The 20174-nt window shown below is 45.1% G+C and overlaps 1 protein-coding gene and 1 long non-coding RNA gene across 5 annotated transcripts in view; one reads left to right on the forward strand and one right to left on the reverse strand.

Moving 5' to 3' along the window:
- Positions 1–602: 602 nt before the first annotated feature.
- On the reverse strand, positions 603–12521 carry LOC128790327 (uncharacterized). Its single transcript, XR_008431698.1, has 3 exons — positions 11967–12521; positions 4791–4872; positions 603–837 (listed from the first exon to the last, which is right to left on the reverse strand). It is a non-coding gene; the product is annotated as an uncharacterized LOC128790327 (long non-coding RNA).
- Positions 12522–12654: 133 nt separating this feature from the next.
- The window catches only part of FOXN3 (forkhead box N3), a 209491-nt gene continuing 201971 nt past the window's right edge, over positions 12655–20174 (forward strand). For all 4 annotated transcript variants that reach the window (XM_053944509.1, XM_053944510.1, XM_053944511.1 and 1 more), the window contains exon 1: positions 12655–12740. The gene's annotated coding sequence lies outside the window, so the exon portion shown is untranslated. The remainder of the gene's footprint in view (positions 12741–20174) is intronic.

The following is a 20174-nucleotide window of genomic DNA, read 5'->3' on the forward strand; positions in this document are numbered from 1 at the left end:
TATATAGATAAAACCTAGATGTGAATGTTGCTGAATTAGACCCATCATCTATTATTGCTAGAAGATGAGTGACAGGACAGATACTGGTCAGAGTGATTCCATCACAGCTCCTGTGTTCTCTCATATCATTGCAAATGTAGAGTCTTTTGTCCATTGATTTGCAAATATGCAGCCATCCTGCATTACAGAAATACCACAGACCCTTCAATATAGGCTGTGATCACTGAAGGCACTATTGGAAATTAAAAATACTTCATGTTCCTTTAAATTTTCAACTTTTCTAGGTTGAAATTTTGAAGTATGAGGATGTTGCTTCTTGGATATTTTGTATATCTGCAGTACATGGAGCACCCAGTCTGACTCCAGCAGCCTCTTGCTTCTCCTACCCACATGTCCCATTCTTTCAGAACAGAAGGCAGAACAGCCTCAATGGGAAAAACACCCATTTGTTTAGCAAGTCTGAGAAAACTGAGACAACCTTGACTCACTGGCTGAGCAAAAGGCCCTGAATGTGCTTTCTGGGAAGGACATTATCCAGCCTGATGACCTTCAGACTACATTTTTAAGTCTCAGGACAAAACATGGACAGAAACAACACCAGATTCACCACTTATCATTTTAAGATTTGCCAAAGAAGGGATAAATTAATCTTTGTTATGATTTTTGTTTAAAGCAATGAGGCCACATCTTCATATAGCTGCAACCTGGACCAACCTTCAGCTTCCAGGAATTTGTTTCAACAAACGAGGAGGAGACATGAAAACTGCTGCAGTGCCGAGTTCAAATGCCAGTGTGCAGTTGTGGGGATCAATCCAGATCTGACCTCACTGATCTCTTCTGTTGGGAAAAGGGGTGAAGAGAGAGAGCCACATTTCTCATTAAAGTATCTAGTTGGTTACAATCCTTTTGCCCCCCCCCCACCTTGCACTAGTACAGCACATTGAGTAATGTGAAGATTTCATTTTTAAAAAATATTTCATATGTACTGCTTCATTCTTGAGTTGAAGAAAAAAAGTCAAGAGTGTGGTTTTGATTGTTTCATCCATCTGAGGACCTTGTGTTTTCTGCTTCCTGAGGAACATTTTCTCCCATTTTAATTTTAGTAATGGCTTGCTGATTTAAACTCCCAGGAGGCTTCTTCCAGATTGCTTTGAGTATCTTTGGGACATGGTGGTGAAAAAATTCAGATTTCTTTGATGTCCCTATGCCTCCTTCATTTCAGTACTTGGGCAGGACATGGATCAGGGAAGAAATGGAATTGACAATCTTGTCCTCAGGTCACAGCTGTTTTCCTGCTCCTTTGCCTGTGGCACCATTTTTCCTGATGTCACCTCCCCTTTCCAGGTCTTGGAGGCATGGTAGAGCAGGCAGGTGACCTTTGCTGCCAGGGTCAAGTGGCTTTGACAGCCTGAGCTGGGGCAAAGCCTGAATATTTCTCCTGGCAGAGCCTTGGACAGGGACTGACCTGGGGATGGGCCCAAAACACCTGCTCAGACCCCCATGGCAGGGCAGGGATGGGCTGGGCACAGTCCCTGGCTGAAATGGCAGCAGGTCATGTCAGAGTATTGCCTTCCTCTGCTGTGCTGCCATTCTGTAATCCCTGCATCTCTTACAGGACAAGAGCCTGAGGTCCCTCCTGCAGAGAATTGAGACCTTGATCCCAAATTGCTTAGGCTGAGCTCAGCAAGCCTGTTTTCAAAGCAAAGCCTGCTCTCTGTGAGTAAATTTCCCTTTCAATTTTTCCTTGAAAATCCTGCAGCAAATGGCTTTAAATGCAGTGTCTGTGTGTAACTGCTCTTTTTGGTGTGTTTCCCGTAATGAGCCGTAACATATGTGTGTGTCTTTACACACCTCGGAACAATGCTATGCAAGCATTAGGAGATTTTTCTAACAACTAGTGAATGTGCTGCTTTTCACAGCTCACCCAAACACTCCTGCCTGATAAGCCTGCCTGCAGAGGGACGTTATCTGTATTTCTAGGATCAGCGGAAAAGAGAAAAAAAAAGTGGGAGGCATATCTGAATATTTTAAACTGCTAATTCTGATGCAAGGAAGTCACATAGAGGACACTTCTTGGATGGGGAAGCCTGAGGAGATGTTTGTGGAGCTGTAACACTATCCAGAGAAGGAAGTTCAGTGAGAAGTACAGAACCTTGATCTCTCTGGTGTTTCCTTTCTCTGTGCATCCTTGAGTGAACTATTCTATTTCTTCCTCTGGCAAGCACAATGCCAGTATATCCTCCAGTATAGCCATCCTCAGACATTCTAATGCAAATAAGTGAACTAAAACCACAGCAGCACCAGATGTACCTTGCACATGAGTATAACAGTGCAGGAGCAGTATTTGCCCCAGTGATGTCCTGTCTTCATTAGCACAGGGAAGTGCAGCATGCAGATGGTCAAGAGCCATCACTCACATGGCATGAGCAGCACCACCAGAACTGTGCAGGTGGGGCGCTTTTCCTCAGCCCCTGAGCCTGACTTCCTTGAGCCCCTGAATCCTGAACTACTCTAGTCAGAAATGTTCTAGCCCCAGGGCTCAGAAAACATCTTTCTGAAGAGTAAGAATTTTGCTGTGTTTCTGATTTTTACCTGAAGCAACCCAGCCTGCACTAGCTAACAGGCATTTTTCAGATGGATCTTTAGGCCAAGTCCTTCACATTTCAGTACAGAGTTGCACTGTTATTCAACACATTGCATTTTCCAGGAAAAGACATTTCCAAGAAAATGTAGCTGGATGTTTTTGCCCTGTGGTGGTTCTTCCATCTTTGATTACTGTCAAAAGCAAAAGATCTTGCTGTAATCCACCTTCCCAGTGAGGATGAGCCTCTGAGACAACAGTGTTCCTGCAAAAGTGAGGCAGGAAGCAACACTTGAGAACAGAGGATTGCATGGCTGGAAGGCATGCTCGCTGAGCAAAATATCATGTGCATCTTTTTTTTTGAAACATATCTAAGCCAAATTCTAGCTTCAGCAGGCACACAGCACCAACCTCCTGTCCATGCCCAATGCTAGCACAAACTCCACAGCCCTGCCCCACTCTCACCCAGACCATGTTACTCTGTGCAGAGATTTTTGTCTGCACTGAAGTCAGGAAATTCAGTTATAGTTCCCACAACAACCATAAATCCAGGTATTCTGAACAAATACTGTAAAACAAGTAGTTAGTTGCACAAGTGTTTCTCAGTAAATGCATGAGAGATCCAATGGTACAGCAGGCTTGGATCTCTACTGCAACTTCCACACCTGCCCCTGCAAAACCTGAGCATAGCTGAAAGAGGGGCTTGGAGGTAAAACCTTTTGACAGTTGATGCCAGGCACCAGATGTTCTGGGGTAGCTGTGAAATTTCTGGTGACTTGAGGCTATAATCCTGGTATTGGAGAAGGTGGCAACCACACTGTATGTCAGAGCCAGTGAGCAGCAGGTGTCTGCTGAACTCCACAGCAGTGCAGGCTAACAATCATCCTCACATAACACAGTGTCTTCTGCTCTATTTACTGGCCTTAAGTGGACTTCATCATTTGGTAGCTGAGGGCTTCACACTTGTTAACATTTATCTCTGCAGAGGCTCTGTGAAGTAAGGAAGAACTGTTATCCCCATTTCACAGGAGAAGACTGAACCAGCAGGAGGCCTACATCCACCCCAGGGTCTCAGAGAGTCTGCAGCAGAGTCTGTGCCTCCCAAGTCTGAGGGTCATAACCTCATTTTCCAGTAGTGACAGAAAAGATACAGAACCAAAATTTCACAAGTTAATAAGTGCCAGGACCTTCTGGCTGGAGTCCACAGGCTGTGGCCTCTTGTCTTCAGCAGCATTCCTATTCTCCTCTGCTATTTCAAATATTTTATTGTAGCATTATCTTGTCTAGTCTAAACAATGGTCCCACTTGCTCTTGAGAGTTGTACTCTGTGAGGGAAAATGTTGAAAATTGTTATTATCCCCAGCGTTTGGGCACAGACACAGAGGGGTGGATGCTCCACAGTCAAGACCTACCATCCCTTTGCTACCCCAGCCTCCACTCTCTCTCTCTGCACTTGCACAGTGCATGAACCACCAGCAGCCCCCCAGTCCTTCCCTACCTGTTCCAAAGCTGTGCTCCTTTCCCAAGCACAGGGACACTCATGTATCTCGAGTGACGAGGATGTGTGTGGCGTCAGTGGCATCAGTCCAGATACATATTAATAGCAGAAGAGAGAAAAAACTGTGTCCCACATTCTGAGATGACCCACCACAGAGAAAGATTCGAGCTGTGATGTTCCTACCTCTGGATATGCTGTCTCTTAAAGCAGGCAGGAGTTCAAATCTCCAGCTCTGTTTCAGTCCTATCCACTAATAAAAACCCCATGTGTTTCTGGAAGTACTATTGATGTCTGCTTTGGCATGTGAAGTGTGCATCACTTGCCTCATTGCCTTAAAAGCAATAAATCTCTGTTTATCTCGATGGTTACTTAGCAATGGAAAGCAGTGGCCAAATCAGTTATCTGAAAGGGGCTAAATGACAACTTGCTCCACACCCTATATAAGTGAGGCAGATATCTTCAAAGCCCTTCTTGGTTCCATGTGACTGGGTCTATCCAGAGTGGTTGAAACAGGCCAGCATACAGCACTCTGTCACCCTGGCATGTCCAAGCAATCCTGCTGCTGACCAGCCAAGGACACATGGGCATTTCTTAAGTTTCCACTGTGATTAGACATCCTGTGACAGTCTATGAACAAACAGCAACTGTATTTAGTCATGCCTTAAAATTTGGTCTATGTCCTACCCAGCTATTTCAAAGCATTTCACAAACCTGGTCCCTCTCTTGACTCAGGAATTCATTGCAGTGGGTAAGATGTCTTCATAGGGATTTGTTTGTATTTTCCATTTTCCACCTGCAAATTGGGAAGAAGGCTATTCAGCCATTTTTGTGAAGGGATTTGGGAACTCTACAAAGAGAGTGCTGTTTAGGTGTCAGATATCAGTAGCAGTCTGTCACATTGAATTCAGCAAGGGAATGGCTGGCTCTGCTGTTGCAGCACTCATAGAGGACTCAACTCCCAGATGAATTAAGACTCTGTGTGACTGAATCTTTTTGCATATTCCTGCCTCACCTGTAAAATGGAGACAATAATGTTTCCCTGATTGCATGAATTTTGAGAGACAATACATTAATGGTACTGAGACCCTCACCATGCAACACCACACAACAAATAATTCTGCAATAGCCACACATACAGCATTCATCTGCATTTGTATTCAGCAGACTATGGAAGGAACTGGACTATTAACACCTCTACTCTAGGGCAAAATGCTTGGAGACCACATCTAGACATCCAGGTGTCTGCTGAACTTCATGGGGTTTGGTGTCCAAGTTTGGCTTGAATGTAGATTGCACAGCTAATTCCTACTTAATTTATAATAGCCTGAACCTCAACATGAACACCAACTTATTAGGAACCTGAATCAGCTGCCCATTTTGTGCCTTGGGTCTATGTCTTGAAATTATTCTATTGTCTGCTGCAATCTACTCTGAAGCTGGAGATTTGTTTCTACAGGAGGCAGGGAAACATTATGTTGCCAAACTACTTCCAGTCTTTTCCAGGATTACAAGTCAGGGAATGGTGGATAGATCTTGTGATTTTCATCCTACAATTTAAACCAGACAGGCTAGCCTTGCAGCATAAGCATTCAAGCAAGAAAAGCAAAAAATTGGCAGAAGATGTTCTGTTTTCCAGAATAACTGTGTTAATATGACTTATATTCTTTAACAAGATGAATATAAAGCTAATTTACAAGATAACTTGATCACTGTCTTTGATTCATCCCAATAAAATGTGGAGGTTTTGTTTTTGCTGTACAATTCTCCAGCCCTGTTACTGCTTGTAACAGGTACAGGGACTAGTATCTGTGAGCTTTCCCTCTTGAGAAAAAGCAATGTGAAGACACAAAATGCAGCAGCTGTTGCATAGCCAGAGCCATTGGGATGCGAGTAGGACAGGAATTATTGCAGGCAATGAGAGGGAGGATTTAACCTGAATCAAACCTCAAGACAAAAATGATGAACGACAAGTCCACACTGTATTTCATTGTTTTCACCATGTTGTTTACTTGCAGTTCCTTCATTTTGATACAGGTATCAATACCTGAAAAGTACTGACTGTGTGGCTGGCATACTGAACTATTAGAATAGTGGTAAAAATCTGTTTCCTGTTCATTTACTCTTTACATAGATGAAAGACAAGACAGTATCAGAAGCAGAGACAAAAAAAGAGACCCAGATAATTAGATGCCACTCATCTCAGAACTTGAAAGCCAGTAAAATAACTAAGGTGCTGTGAAAAAATATCTGCCACAATTAAAATGGCTGATTGGTGAGAGCTGCAGTGAAGGCCGGTGTATGGGGCCATGCTAAAAACATTGCTGGAAGGAGCCAGACCTACATACCTGGGGAAACTCAAAGCCAGATGAAGTCACATGGGCATTTCAAACCACAGGCTTGCAGGATGAATGTTTAGCTTCAATGGCACACAGCAAATTAGCACAACACCAGAGCAGACTTGAAGCTCCTCCTCCACAGGCCTGGGCACCAGCAGAGCTAAAGTTTGCATCATTTACCCAAGCCATGTCTTGGGAAGTTGTCAGGAACAGCCATCATGGCAGGTAAAGCCCCAGGTTTTGACAAATCCCAAAGCAATAGAGATTAAGAGGTTAAGGGTCTGATTTTCACTCTTTTGACTTTAACGCATGTGCTGTTCTACCCAGGTCTGAAGCACTGTGGCGGCCCAAAGCCTCTGAAGCAGATTTGGGGATGGAGTGGCTGAATTTCCTGAGCTGGTGAAGAGCTCTGGGAGATCTGTCAGGACAGTTCCAGAAGCCACTTGGGGCAGCATCATAGCACTTTCTGACTGTTCCTCCGCCACAGCCAGCTGGGATGCTCTGTATTTTTAATTAATCTCTATGTTAAATATTTGCTTGAACAACCTGAGGAAGTAGTCTGTGCTGAGCAGGGTTACCTTTTGCTGAAGGAGACTGGTGCTGTCACACCGGGCATGAAGGTGATTCAGCAGCGTCGCTTCAGAGGCAAAGCAGAGCTACACCAGGGAGCAGAATACTTAACCTGCCCAAGTCAGACGTTGGAAAGTGCAACTGCCTGTGCTCAGCAGCATGGTGGGAGGGCAGCACGGAGGGTGCCAGGCTGAGAAGGATGAGAAGTGGGAGAACCACAGAGACGGGAAAAGGCCTGGGAAGCAGATACTGATGTGAATGAGGAGGGACAATGAGCATCTCTATGTCTCAGGCTAGATCTAGAACAGCCGGAAAAACTGACTGAATTTTTGTGGTTGCAACCAAAGTAACTGCTGAGAAAATTCCAGGATGACTGATCAAAGAATTGAAAAGAAAAACTAATTTTACAAAACATTGAAGACTACCATGCTTCTTAATGATTCCTTCAGAGAGACAGCTAGGACTAATTTTGGAAGTAGCAGAACAACTTTATAAATATTTTCTGGTGGTTTTATATTATTCTAAATTCTGCTTCTCAATACTTATCAGGTTTTGGGGTTTTTTTCCCCACTAACCATAAAGCATATGCTGTCTTGTATCCTGGTTACATGAGATAAACAGATAACCTTATTTTTCACAGTCAGTTTTTTAGCATTTCTGCCATTGAAGATCCTCTTCTACAGCTTCAAGTTGAAAAAATCTTTGTGGCAGATTTGGCATTGCCTGTAATAATTTATGAATGTGATGTGTTGACATGTTTATTGTGTGCATACATTGAGCTACTTCAATAGCTGGATTGTCAAGACGTGTACCCAGGAGAGAGAAGATGGATCCAGGCATACATTTTTGAGGAAACACTTGGGAAACAAAGCAAGCACTCTTCACTGTGATGTTTTGGCTGGGCCCCTGTTAGGCTCACTGGAGAGATTTCCCCAGGAGAAATGTGGGTGCCTGCAAAGCAAGACATGAAAGACCCCAGGGAATTTGCAGGGGACCATTTAAACAGACATTTCTGTGAGCAAGATTCCAAAAGGGGTTGAAAGTGCTCAGATCTGTAGATGTTTAATTTAGTAGACATTGGCAAGACTACTAGAAAAAGTGCATGTGAAATATTTTTTAACCAACATGCTTTATTTCATTGGTTAAGTGGCTCTTCTGTTTTAAAAATGTTTCAGTCATGCAGGAGGCTGAAGGTCTCTCTCCTCATGTATGTGTGTGAGCTTGGAAAATGCATGGGGTACGTAGGCTGAAGCTTGTGTTTAGTATAGTATGGGGGAATCAGATTATCCCATGCATGGAAAGGTAAAAACTCAAGGCCTGCTATAAGCAGAAGGCAAGCCAGAAAGATCACTGGCAACTGGGGATATAGCAGTAACCATAAGAAGATCATCACCTTTCATAAAAGTCCTTACATATAGTTCTACTAATGGCTTTTATTAAACATTTAAGCTTTAGCATTCAAGAGATTCTTATTTGTTACAAAAAAGCTGTCCTATTAACACAAAGTACAAAGTGAAACAAAGCTAATGAGCCTTAATACTTGCAGGATAATTCAAAGTTTAAGGGTGGTATTAACAAAAATAAAATAAGGAAGAGTGGAAAACTCCAGTTTCATTGTCCACTAGAGAACCTGAGTTTTTTCCTTTTGGATCATAAAACTAAATCTATTGCTCAACTCTTAAACTGTTACTAAAGTAGTGCAAAACCACATATATGTGCATAATTAAGTACCCCTATGTGACCATAAAAGGTCTCACTGGCTGTTCAAGGGGAAGGCAAGTGGGACTTGATCCAGCAGCATGAAAGAGGGAATGGCATTACTGTAATCTCCCTGTATTTCTTTACTTTGATGGGCTCACCCTTATGTGGTAGAGTGATGGGGTGTACAGCAGTGGCAGCTGTGTTCCAGTGCAGAGTCTGGGCTGTGTGCCCTGTGCATCTGAGACACAACAGCAAATTGTCCTGGAACTGCACAGGTATTTATCCTATGGAAATCATACCTCAAATCAGACACACAAAAAAACTGAGGCACTGGGTATATTAGATATACCTGAAAAGTTAGGTGAATTTTTTATTTTTTTGCCTTCTGGTTTTGCAATGTCAGATATGAATGGTAAATGGGTAAGTGAAAAAAAAGTCACTGAGTCCTGCCCTTGAAAACGTAATCTAGCTTAAAGTACTGCACTTCAATCTTTGCATTTAAATGAAGAGACCAAACAAGTTCAAGAAACAAACAGGGTAAAGAGCACAGCTATAAAATGACATTTTGGAAGTGACAAGTGAACAGTTGTATGGTGACCAATCTCCTACCACATTAATGCTCAGTTTCATGTGGCCTCCATTAGCCACACCACCTGTCCTAGGAGCTCCCCATATGTCCCAGTCTTGATAAAAATTTTTGGAAATATAAAAAGGGAACGAGTATCAACATAACACAATGGAGTTGTGGGGCAGGGCACACACAGGGGCACTGTTCACATCTCATGCAACACCTAGCTCCACTCCTTGATAAATAATCACATCTTGCTACAACAGCAAGACCTTGAAGAGGCACAAGGGGTTTTATAGGTGGACTTAGAGCTACTCAGTAGATGCAGTCAAGCTCCTTTTGAGCTGCCTCTCCTGTGAGACTGGAGCCTTTCCCAGGAGGGATCCCTGTGCCAAAGGGTCTCTCATCTGTTTGACCGTGGAGCAAGCACCACATTGTGCTGGCAGCAGAGAGGAGGAAGCAGAGAGATTTTTTCCTGAGGTAGTAGAAGAATCACCTGTGCCCTGGGGGCTGCAAACTCGGGCCAAGAGACAGAAATAACCCAGGAGTTGTTAGCTGAAGAGCTTGGATTTACAGACTCTCCAGGAGAACAAGGCTTAATTAAAATCTCCAAGGAAAATTAGATAAAATGGACTGATGTCGACATCAGAAAACTTCTACAGCATAAATCATAAATTCTCCCCAGTTTGGAGAGAGGTAAGAATTTCATCTCCATTAATTTAATCCGGCAGATAGAGATAACAAAGCAGCCTCTACATGGGAGAGTTAACATGGCTTGGATTGATACAGAGAGACAAGATGCACTTGCAGGCATAGGAAAAATGCTTCTCTGAGAAAATTTCCACTATTAATATTTTTCCCTTGCAAATGTGGGTCTTCTAAAACACTCTTTTCTTTTGGAAGGATCTAAATGAGGAGGAGGTGGGAAGTAGAGCTACAAAGCATGTAAGAAAGCCTCAAATACATGAGTGGGAGGAAGGAGGAAGAAATTAAAGAATAATGAAGCTTGCATCACTGAGAGCAAACAACAGAAGAAGGGAAATGCACGCACTTGCGGCTAAATTTTGAAGGAACCTAGGCTGAGGTTTCAAACGGCTGTGGTTAGCATAGATGCAGGCACAGAGTAATTCAGATGATCTGATCAAAGAACAAAGAAATGTTAAAACTGATTTCATTAGGAAAAATACCTGCCTTAGAATTAATGGGTAAGCACGGGACAAGATGCCTTGTTTGTATTGTTGATATGAAGTGGCCCTGAGAGGATTATCATCATCTGTAGTATCCAGATTCATTACAAGACTTGGGCATTGCTTCAGTGGGGCCAGGATTTTACCCTTCATGGAGTCTCTGTTGGCATCTGTGAGATTTCCTTGTGTGATGACGGTGCAAACAGGTACCTATATTTTTAAAAACGATTAATGGAAATCTTGTTATTAACATGGTGCCCAGGGTCCCCAGCTCTAGCTGCATCAATAGTTGAGCCCAAATGTTCAGCTACTCTTGGAATGTTGTCACTCAAACCAAATCAGACATTTCTACTTTGAGAGCTTCTCCGGTGACCATCACTCCAATCTGAACCAGAAAACAAGCCTAGAAGAGGAGCCTGGGTTGGGTTCATCCACACCTTCTGATTTTTGTCAGTGCTTTGCTGTAAGGGCATTCAGCAAGCCAGGCTGATCTATCTCAACAAAGTCTTAAAAAATTTTGCAGAGCTTTTGCAGAGCAGTCAGTAGAAAACTTTCAGCTGAACTGAACGAGGAACCTGTGTATCTTACACAGGAATCCTGTGGGATGAGATTGTCTCTGTCTCTGTGTCTCCAAAACCACCTACAAAATGAAAACTGTAACTTTTCTCAGGAAACCCCAAGGTTTTCTATTCACTTTGGAATAAACTGAGCCCATCCATCCATTGAAGAGGCAAGCATCAGAGAATCAACAGGAGGTTTTGCCATCTGCAGATGAGCAATGCTCAGGGACATAACTAGGACCAAGATGGATGCAGGGAGAAATTTCATGCCAGCAATTTTTACAAATGGAAAGGCTACGCTGCAACTCCAACCTATACTGGCTTTTCAAAATCAGCTTGGAGACAGCAAAAAAAAAGGGCAGAGGAACAAGTTTCCATTTCCTAGTAGAGCTATATTTGATACAGATAGAAAACCCCATTCCTTTTCTTTTTTCACATCTCTTGTCATTAAAATTCAGAGTTGATACCTTTTGTACATCGTTGTGCAATATGCTGGTGCAAAATCTGGGTCTCCTTGGTCATGCCCACAGCAAAGCGTGTTGATCTAAGGTTGGCAGTCCTGTAGAGTAGTGGAGTTTGGGTAGGCAGGAAAAAGAATTTGGGGGTTACAGCTGTCATTCTGTCCAATGTCCAAGCTTTGTGTCCAGGAAAGAATGCATCCCTTAGGGGAAAAGAAAAAATCTCATCCCATCCCAAACCAGCCATTCCCAGCTGTTATGATAAAATAAATCTAAAAGGATAAACTAGGCTTTTCCAGAAGTCACTACAGCAATCACATATGCTTCAAGTTGTCATTCTACAGGGTTGGATAAAGAAAGCTAACTTTAAATTAATAAGTAAATGCCCATTACAGGCTTGACAGTCTCCAGGTGTGTGGCAGTGCTGATGGCACCAGCTCCCTCTGAGATCCTGCTAGCCTTTGCACTTGCAGACTGGCCTCTGTTCAGCCCAAAGCTCCCCCTCACCTGTTTTCATGGCAGCAAGGCAGGACAAGCAGCAGGTGGAGGCTGGGGGGGAGGGCTGCGAAGGGGCAGACGAGTGGGCAGGAGGAGGCAGGTGCACCCCTGGCGTTGCAGGCTCTCACGGCAAGGGGAGGTTTCTCTGTTTTCAGCCGTAAATAGGAGGTGTCAGGCCTCACTGAGGCTCCCGTCGGGTAAGACGGTAAAAAATAACAGTTTCAGTTCTGCATGTCTCGTTTTTCAACGTGTAAAAGACCGGCTCCGGTGGCACGCAGGCCGTTCCCAGTCGCAACGAGACGGCCAAGGAAGGCAGCCGAGGCGTGTGGGCACTCGCCGGGGGCTGTGCCGGACAGGCTCGGCCTCGGTGGGACAGCGGGCCCGAGAGGGCTCCCCTGAAGGAAAAGGGACAGAACGCGTGGAACCGGCATCCTCCGCTCAAGCCTGCTGCATCCCCGCACACCGGCAGGAAAACACCCCCGAGGGAGCAGCACCTCTCAACCCGCCCCCGCCAGCTTCCCGCTCCCGAAGTTTTTCCTTCGGGGAAGCCCGGCGCGGGCACCAGCCGCCAGCTCCGGGGGACGGCTCGGCGGGGCGGGGCGGGCGGGCGGCGCTAGGGCCCGGCGGGGCGCGGCGCCGCCGCCGGGGGCGGGGTGGGGGCGGCAGCGGCGGCGCGGGCTGCGGCTGCCTCCGGCTGCCTCCCGCCGCGGGGCGCGGAGCGGGGCGGCCGCGGGGAGCGCCCACCACCCCGCGGCGGCGCGGGAGCCCAGGACGCGGACAGAGGTAACGGCGGGGGCGTTTCGCGGTGTCATCGGGAGCGGGTGCCCGCCCGCCCGGGCTCGCCACTATCGCCGCGCCCCGTCCCTCCCGGGCCGGGGAGCCGCGGCCAAACTTTTGGGGCCTCTGGGCCGGCGGCTGCCGCGGGCGGGCAGCGGCGCCGCCCCGGGGCGTTTGTGGGGGCTGCCCCGCGCGGCTGCCGCCGTCCCGCCGCCGAGTAGCCCCGCCGGCGAAGGGCCGTGGGGAAGGGGAGAGAAAGGAAGGGAAGGGCGCCCTGGGGCGAGCCGGAGCCGCGTGCGGGGCGGGTGCCGGGTCGCATCCCGGGCGGGCTGTGCCCCCGACAGCGCGGCCCCTGGGCTCCGGCCCCGGCTCGGCGGGCTCTGCTGGGGCAGCGGCGCAGCCGGCGGCGGGCAGCCCCCCCACCGCTCCCTTTTGTTCCTGCGTGCCGCCGGCGCTTGGATTCTCGCCCGGGAAGAAGCAGCTCGGTACTTCCCGGGCTCCGTCTGTGCCTGCACACCCGCCTGAAGGGCATCCTCCTCCGGTAGTGTTGGCCTGTCAGAGACGCCGGGAAAGGGATTTTCCCCTTCTCACAACAGCTCCCATTTGCTTATCGGTCTTCAGTGCCGGCTCTTCACTTAACTGGACTTACCGTGTGTTAATTCCTTCACAATGTATGCGGGTGTCCCTGCGCCCTGGAGAAGGATTTCCTTATTGACTTGCCGACTGTGATGCGGCCAGGTATTATTTACATCATCAAAAATATACCTGTGTAAATCTGCTCGCACGGTTACAGTGCGGCTGCTCTTAGAGCCCAGTTTGCCGAAACTTTAATTGCAGCAGGCGATGTTGTACCGTGAATCCATTTCCGTCAGGGCGGACCGATACTCCGGTGGGATAACGGCCTCGCCGAGGCAATCGCGTGTCACGCAGGGACAGATCCTGCTGTTTCATGGGATGAATCAGAAACAAAAATCAGCCAACAATGAAAATGAGTTTGTGTGGTTTTTAAAACAATGGTAACGTCTGTTAAGGGTACAGTAAATCCGGAGCAACCCCCCAGTTTTCTCTGGCACAGCCCATGAATCAGCCGGTAAACAGCATAAACTGTGATCACTTTGCAGCCGAAAATATAAGGCCTTGCAGCCCTGGCTGCCGGAGCGTTACGTGTCATTAAAGTAGCTCTCTTGGAGGAGAGGGACTGTCCCAGGAGCTACAAAATCTATAAACACTTTTCTGATTGGTTTAAAAATTTAGACACAGGAAGCGGATGGTATCTAATAACAGACAAGTGGAGACACTGTTGTCATGGAAACTGAGAAGACTCCCCCCGCCCCCCCCCTTGTATTTAAAAAAAAAAAAAATAGGCAGAAGAAAAAAGTCTGCATATCATCAGAAATGCCTGCAGACCGCCTTGGCTGCTGTTGCCTTTCCCACAGCATCTGTTGAAACCTGAGAACATGCCTGTCAAATCAAGGTCATTTTACAATAAAACCCTGCGCTGCTGCCTCCCTCTCTCCTCCCTGAACGTTGTCCCACACTTTCCATCCAAGGAGGAGTTGAGGAGATGCAGCCACCTGTCCCATGCCCACTGGTGTCCTGCCCCAGCCTGGCCTGCTGCAGAGGAACCTGAGAAAAGGCTCAAAGCAGTAGGATCATGGGGCTTAAAAGGCAAAAATAACAAGGGTTAACTTTTTTATAATTGGACGATCAGGCCATGTTTCTTTCCATGGGCATCTATGGACCTGGGAGATAAAGTTGGGATTGATTTCACTCTGTTCCTTTGTATTATGAAGTTATATTAAAATGTAATGATTTGGACTTGCATATTAAGTCCATTTCACAGATCTGTATCACCTATTAAAAAAAAAAAGGTAGTGAATGACTCTGGGAAGCCCTTTGCAATGCTTTTAAGAAAAAAAGAAAACACAATTCTGTTATAGCATGCTATGAGGAGAAAAGCAGAGATATGAGAATAAAATATACTTCATTGCTGCTGAATGCAGCATGAGAAAATCAGACTATTATTGTTGTAAATTGAAGTTTTACTTTGCTGGACTATTGAAAGTTTATTGTGTGTGAAAGGAGAGGCTATTTTGAAGCAGGAGAGAGCTATTTCATAGCAAACTCATAAGAAAGGTGTTAATGTTTTTGCTTATTTTCTTGGGCAGCACCCGTTGACTTCAGATGTTTGTGATAGAGAGGTGTCTTTGAGTATTCAGTGCATTTTCTCCAAAATATTTCCTTTTGTTCTTCTCTTTACTCTTCATTTTGTAGTGACCAAGCTGAGAAATAGCACTTTAGTGCTTCACCCACTGTATAAATCATCATAATTTTGAAACCTTAAATGATTGGTTTGCTTGCCTATTGCACTTTTTGTTTTATTATTTCTTAAGAGAACCAGAGACTGGTGATCAGGTCTTGCAGATCAGGAGGTAAATCTTGCAGGGGACTGAGGTGAAGATGATCAGCAACTTCTTTTCCCACACCTTTGGATCTTGCTGTCCAAAAAAACCCAAGGTCTGACTTTAAAACTTGGTTGCAGGCAGAGCAGGCTGAAGGGATGGTAGAGCCAGAGGGAGCAATGCTTGCTTTTGATTGAGGAGTCCCTGTTGGCAGCTGGGCTGGCACCAGTGTGCAAGAGGTGGGACCCCCCCCTCCATGTGGTGGGCAGAGGCTTAGGGAGTCAGGCAGTTGTTTAATCCAGCTCACTTCTGACGAGACAAATGCTGCTTTTAATTTCTGTGGAGTTCAGATGGAGAAAGTTTGGCTTGGTAGCAAAAGCGTGCTTTTGCTTCTAGAGGGGAATTTCCTGTTGTTGGGAGCACCCTTATCGGCAGGAAGGTTCACGGGCAGGAAACGTGTCGGTTACTTGTTTTTACACATTGAAGGAAATGAGCTGGACTGGGTATCTTCTAAGTTGACCCTTCATCACCCTCCATGTCTGTGCTACTTTATTTATCTCTAAATTATTTTAGTTTGTGAAAGTTTTATGATGTCAGGCATTCCCAAGGGAAATGCAAGAAGTTGAATGCTTGTGTTGTTCTGTCATTTTTTTTGCTGTTATATAAAACCACCCCACTAGCCTCTCTGGGCTATGTTTTCAGATGTGTCCAATTTGCAATTTTTACCTTTTGAGCCTCATTGCTGATACTCAGCTAGGCTTTTCTTTTTCTTCCCCCATTAAAATGAAAGATCAAAAAATGCACCAGTTATTTTACTAATAGGAGCAGTTCTTACAGTTCTGAACTGCCTTTCATCATGGATCATAAATCACTTTACAGAAATTAATGTTCTAATAGCCACAGAAGTTGTGGGAGCATAGGAAGCTGAAACTTAGCATTTCACATGGACTGCACAAAGTTACAAGGCAAATTAGGAGCAGAGCTGAGAGTCAAATTAATTGCCCCTTAATTAGCAATTGCTAATGGATTAAAACTTTGAAAATATGTTCTCATTTCCCAAGTGTACTCATGCTAATGCACCAGCGTGGTGTGTATGTGTTTGGGATGTGGGGCTGGGGGTGAGGATATAAGCAGCGGTTCCAGAAAATGCCAGTTGTTTTCTGGTGTCTGCCCAGCATGGCTGGGATGCCAGGTTGGAGGCTTGTAAAATTAGACATGGCTTTGGATGAAGGTCCAGAGCAAAGGTGAGGGTTATGGTTTAGGTCTGTGTGTTCTCATAAGCAGGGAGGCTCAGGGAAATAAACATTTCTCTGATGTCAGCTCACAACAGGGTTTTTATGGTGTTAAGCTTTGCAGAGGATTTTGAGGGGGAGTCATGGAAAAGTTATATAAACTTGTGAGAAGCTGCCTGGCATGCTGAATAGATTCAAGTGGTGGGTTTTTGTTGTAGGAGATGTCTGGGTGTTAGGAGCTGTTCCTGGCAGGAAAAGCTGCCAGAGCTGTCTGGAAGCCTCAGCTGGACTGGAATGGAACTTTCGTGGTTGGTGCTGGAATTTGCCAGTTCATGACTTCAGATGTAGCACAATGCAGTGTGACTTTGGCCACAATTTTGACATATTTGTGATGAAACTGCATTTGCCTTGTTGCCTTCTGTCATGACCAAACCAAAGTAAAATTGTAACAAAATAATAATAAAAAAAGAACTCCAACAGAGCAGTGTTTCAGTTAAGTATAAAATTACAGCTGTGTATTTTCAGAAGTGATCAGCTGATTCTGGGAAACCAGCCTGAAGCTCTGCAAGGCAGGGCAGTTTTTGGGAAGTGATTCTGTCCTAGAGTTTTGGAAATTCTGTTCCATTTAAAATGCCTCAAGTTGAGCTGCCAAGCATGACAGCAACTCAAGCCCTCCCTAAACTCACTATAAGACTTTAGGTGCCTTTGGCATCATTGGAACTTAAAACTGTTCTGAACTGAAGCTGGTTGTCTAGCCAAGAGTCTGTACCTTGGGTGTCAGCGTAGCCCACGAAGGAGTGAGGCTCCCTGTATCCTGTTTGTTCCCCTTGAGGATGGGTGCAGAGCAGTGGGATGGCCCTGCTCTGGAGGTGGCTAGTGAGGGGGGCCTGGGGAATGGCTGAAACTCACCATGGCTGGACACACAACTTTCAGGTGGATTGTGTAGGACCACCTTCATATTAGCCCAGGCTCTGGTGGCCGCTTGCTGGCTGGGGATCAGTTTCTCCCCACCACTCTTAGGGAGGTACATAGGGGACACACTATGCTCTTACAAAGCTCTCCATAAGGTGCATCTATTCCGTAATGTCTGTGAAAATTGGACAGGCCAAGTCTACTGGAGGCAAAGCTTCTACTTATTATGTCGGACAGTATTTTGTTGCTCTTTTATTTCTCTTGTCTGTGGTCTAAGAGTCTCTGCTGGACATGGTTTTCTCTGTGTCCACACTGACTGCAGGACAGACAGATGGCAAGGCTGTGACCTCTGATCAAGCTTGCTAGGTGCCACTGAATGGAAAGATCTGCCTAGATGTTTGATGCTGGGATTTTTTTTTTCAACATTAGCAGGAATTTATATCAATGTTAGCTGATACAATGAAATTCCAACACTGAATGTTTTACATTTTACTGAAAATAGATTAAAGCCAAATAAAGACAGGTATTCCAGGAGTGGGATGCATTTGGCCTATACCAGTTTCTTCCTTTGCCCACCTCCCATGTTCTGAGTTGTGGTGGGACTCTGCACTGAACTGTTTGCTCAGGCAAAGTGTCAGATTCCCTAGTGGAATCCTAATGGCAAACTGCTTACCTGCAACCAGCTTGCTGATAGAGCCTGCTCACCATGTCTGGGCATAGTTACTTTTGTTGCGAGGGGAACACTCCAGATGTCCTAACAGACAGGAATTTATGTACAAGGCAATCCAAGCTAGACTCTAGAAAGCATTTTACAGAATGGCAGCTTCGTTGGAAATTGCTTCTAAATACTATGTGGCAAAGCCCTTGTTCTTTTTAGTGTAGTTCTCTGCCAGGCCTTTGCCTGCCCCACTGAAAGCACTCGTGTCTCCTGTGGCCCTGCCTCCAGTCCCAGGCTCACCAAGGTTGCCCTCTCCACCTCCTGGCACCTCTGCAGGACCCCACTACAGAGCTGCTTTGTGGTTTAGCTCTTGGGCTTCATAGTGAGGCTGAACTTTTCCCTGGACAAAACTTCTGGCATAGCACACAGCTGTGAACATGAACTCCCCAGCCCAACCCATCCATAGAGAGCCCTGCTCACTGGTACTTCCCTCAGTGTGATCTTCCTGTGGACAATTTAATTGCTGGCTGGGCTTGCTGTGGACAGGAGCAGAGGCAGTAGAGGGGTTATGAGAGGTTATTAGAAATGGGAGGAAGCTGTAGGTCTGACCCATCTAGATTTCACTGATTTATGTCTCATTTTATCCCCAACTCGGGTTTGTAAAACTGGAGTTTACAGTAGATCATTTGTAGAAGCTACTCAATTAATATGTTAATTTTACCACCAGATTTTGTAAAGCTTTTATGTTGGAGGTGGTGAAGGGATCCAAATGTTTTGATCCTATTTCTATCATTATCTTTACTGTGTTTTTCTTACTCTGTGCTTTGCAGAGAGGAGTGAAATTTTAATAATTCACTAATATACTTTCACTTCATGAACATTTTATCATTTTGGCATGGTGCATGTGGTGAAGTCCTTAGTACTCTCATTAAAGACCTGATCTTGCCTCCACGTTCTTGCAGCCCTCCAGGTGTGGAAAGCCCTAAATGCAGATGTAATTCTACTTTTTTGGAAAGTGCTTTTCTTTTTTTTTTTAAATAGATACTAATCTGAAAAAAAATATGTAAGGTGTTTTTGGTGGGTTTTTTTTTGATTTTTTTAAAAATAAACTGGAAACATTTATACAAAGGTAGCTACAGTGGCTTACAGATCCACTAAGTGCCAAGTCTCCAGTCATTACAAAACTTCACCATGTGATCTAGAGAGCGTGAAGATGCAGGGTGTTATTGTGGTATCCATTGCATCATTTTATACTGTGGTGTGTTTGGCTTAAGCAGAGATTTATATTGGTATTAAAATGGTTATGAAACTTTCAGCTCACCTGGGATAGCACAGTGCTTGGTGTTAGGGAGCACAAATAACATGTAACACTTCATGTAATCTTGGTGATTCAGTACATGCATTTGCAGATGTTCCCACCTTGTTTTAAACTTGTGCTTTTTAATTGTGTCTGAATTTAATATTAGTATTCAGCTTTCATGGTGGCTCTCCTTCCTTTTTTCAATGATTTTTTTAAATTCTTTTTTTCCTCTATTTTATCATAACATAAATCTGTGAATTAGTGAATGATTTGTTAGTGTTAATTAAATATTATTAGCATACCAGATTATTTCAGGTATATTGAGAAGGCTTAAGAAGCCAAGCACTGGCTTAGGAGTGGGCAGTGAGTAGATACACAAGGCTGGAGAGTGGAAGGGAATGTTCTGGGTTGGGAGCAGTGGAGAGCTAAGGGACATGTAAGAATTTCAGGAGAAGTCATGTTTTGAAAAGTGTGGCTGTTGAGAGTCCAGAGGGCAAGAGATCACAGTAATAAATACGGGAGATGTTTAGGGAACCGGCTGAAGGTTTTTACTTGTCAAATAGAATATATTTGCTTTTAGAGGCACCAGGACCAAAGCTCATCTCTTGTAAATTGGTATAATGCCATTTGAGTTAGTGGAATTGCACTGATGGTGTGTCAGGTGATATTACAAGAAGAGTGAGGCTGTGAAGAATGGTGAAACTGGAAGAGGTTATAGGCCTGGGCAACAGGGAGGGTGGAAGTTTGTTTAGAAGGGATAGAGAGGCTGGGCAAGCAAAGGAAGTTCACAAGGTCCATTACAGCTATATTGGGTTTGATGATGAGATGTCAGCAAGGCAGGCTGAGAGATGGGCTTGGCTGAGAGGAGAGTCAGTGACAGAAAGTACATTTCACATTGGCACAGTAGGAACTGGTGTCAGAGTGAATAAGATCATG

The sequence above is a fragment of the Vidua chalybeata genome, chromosome 6 (genome assembly GCF_026979565.1).
Source record: "Vidua chalybeata isolate OUT-0048 chromosome 6, bVidCha1 merged haplotype, whole genome shotgun sequence".
Taxonomy (NCBI): domain Eukaryota; kingdom Metazoa; phylum Chordata; class Aves; order Passeriformes; family Viduidae; genus Vidua; species Vidua chalybeata.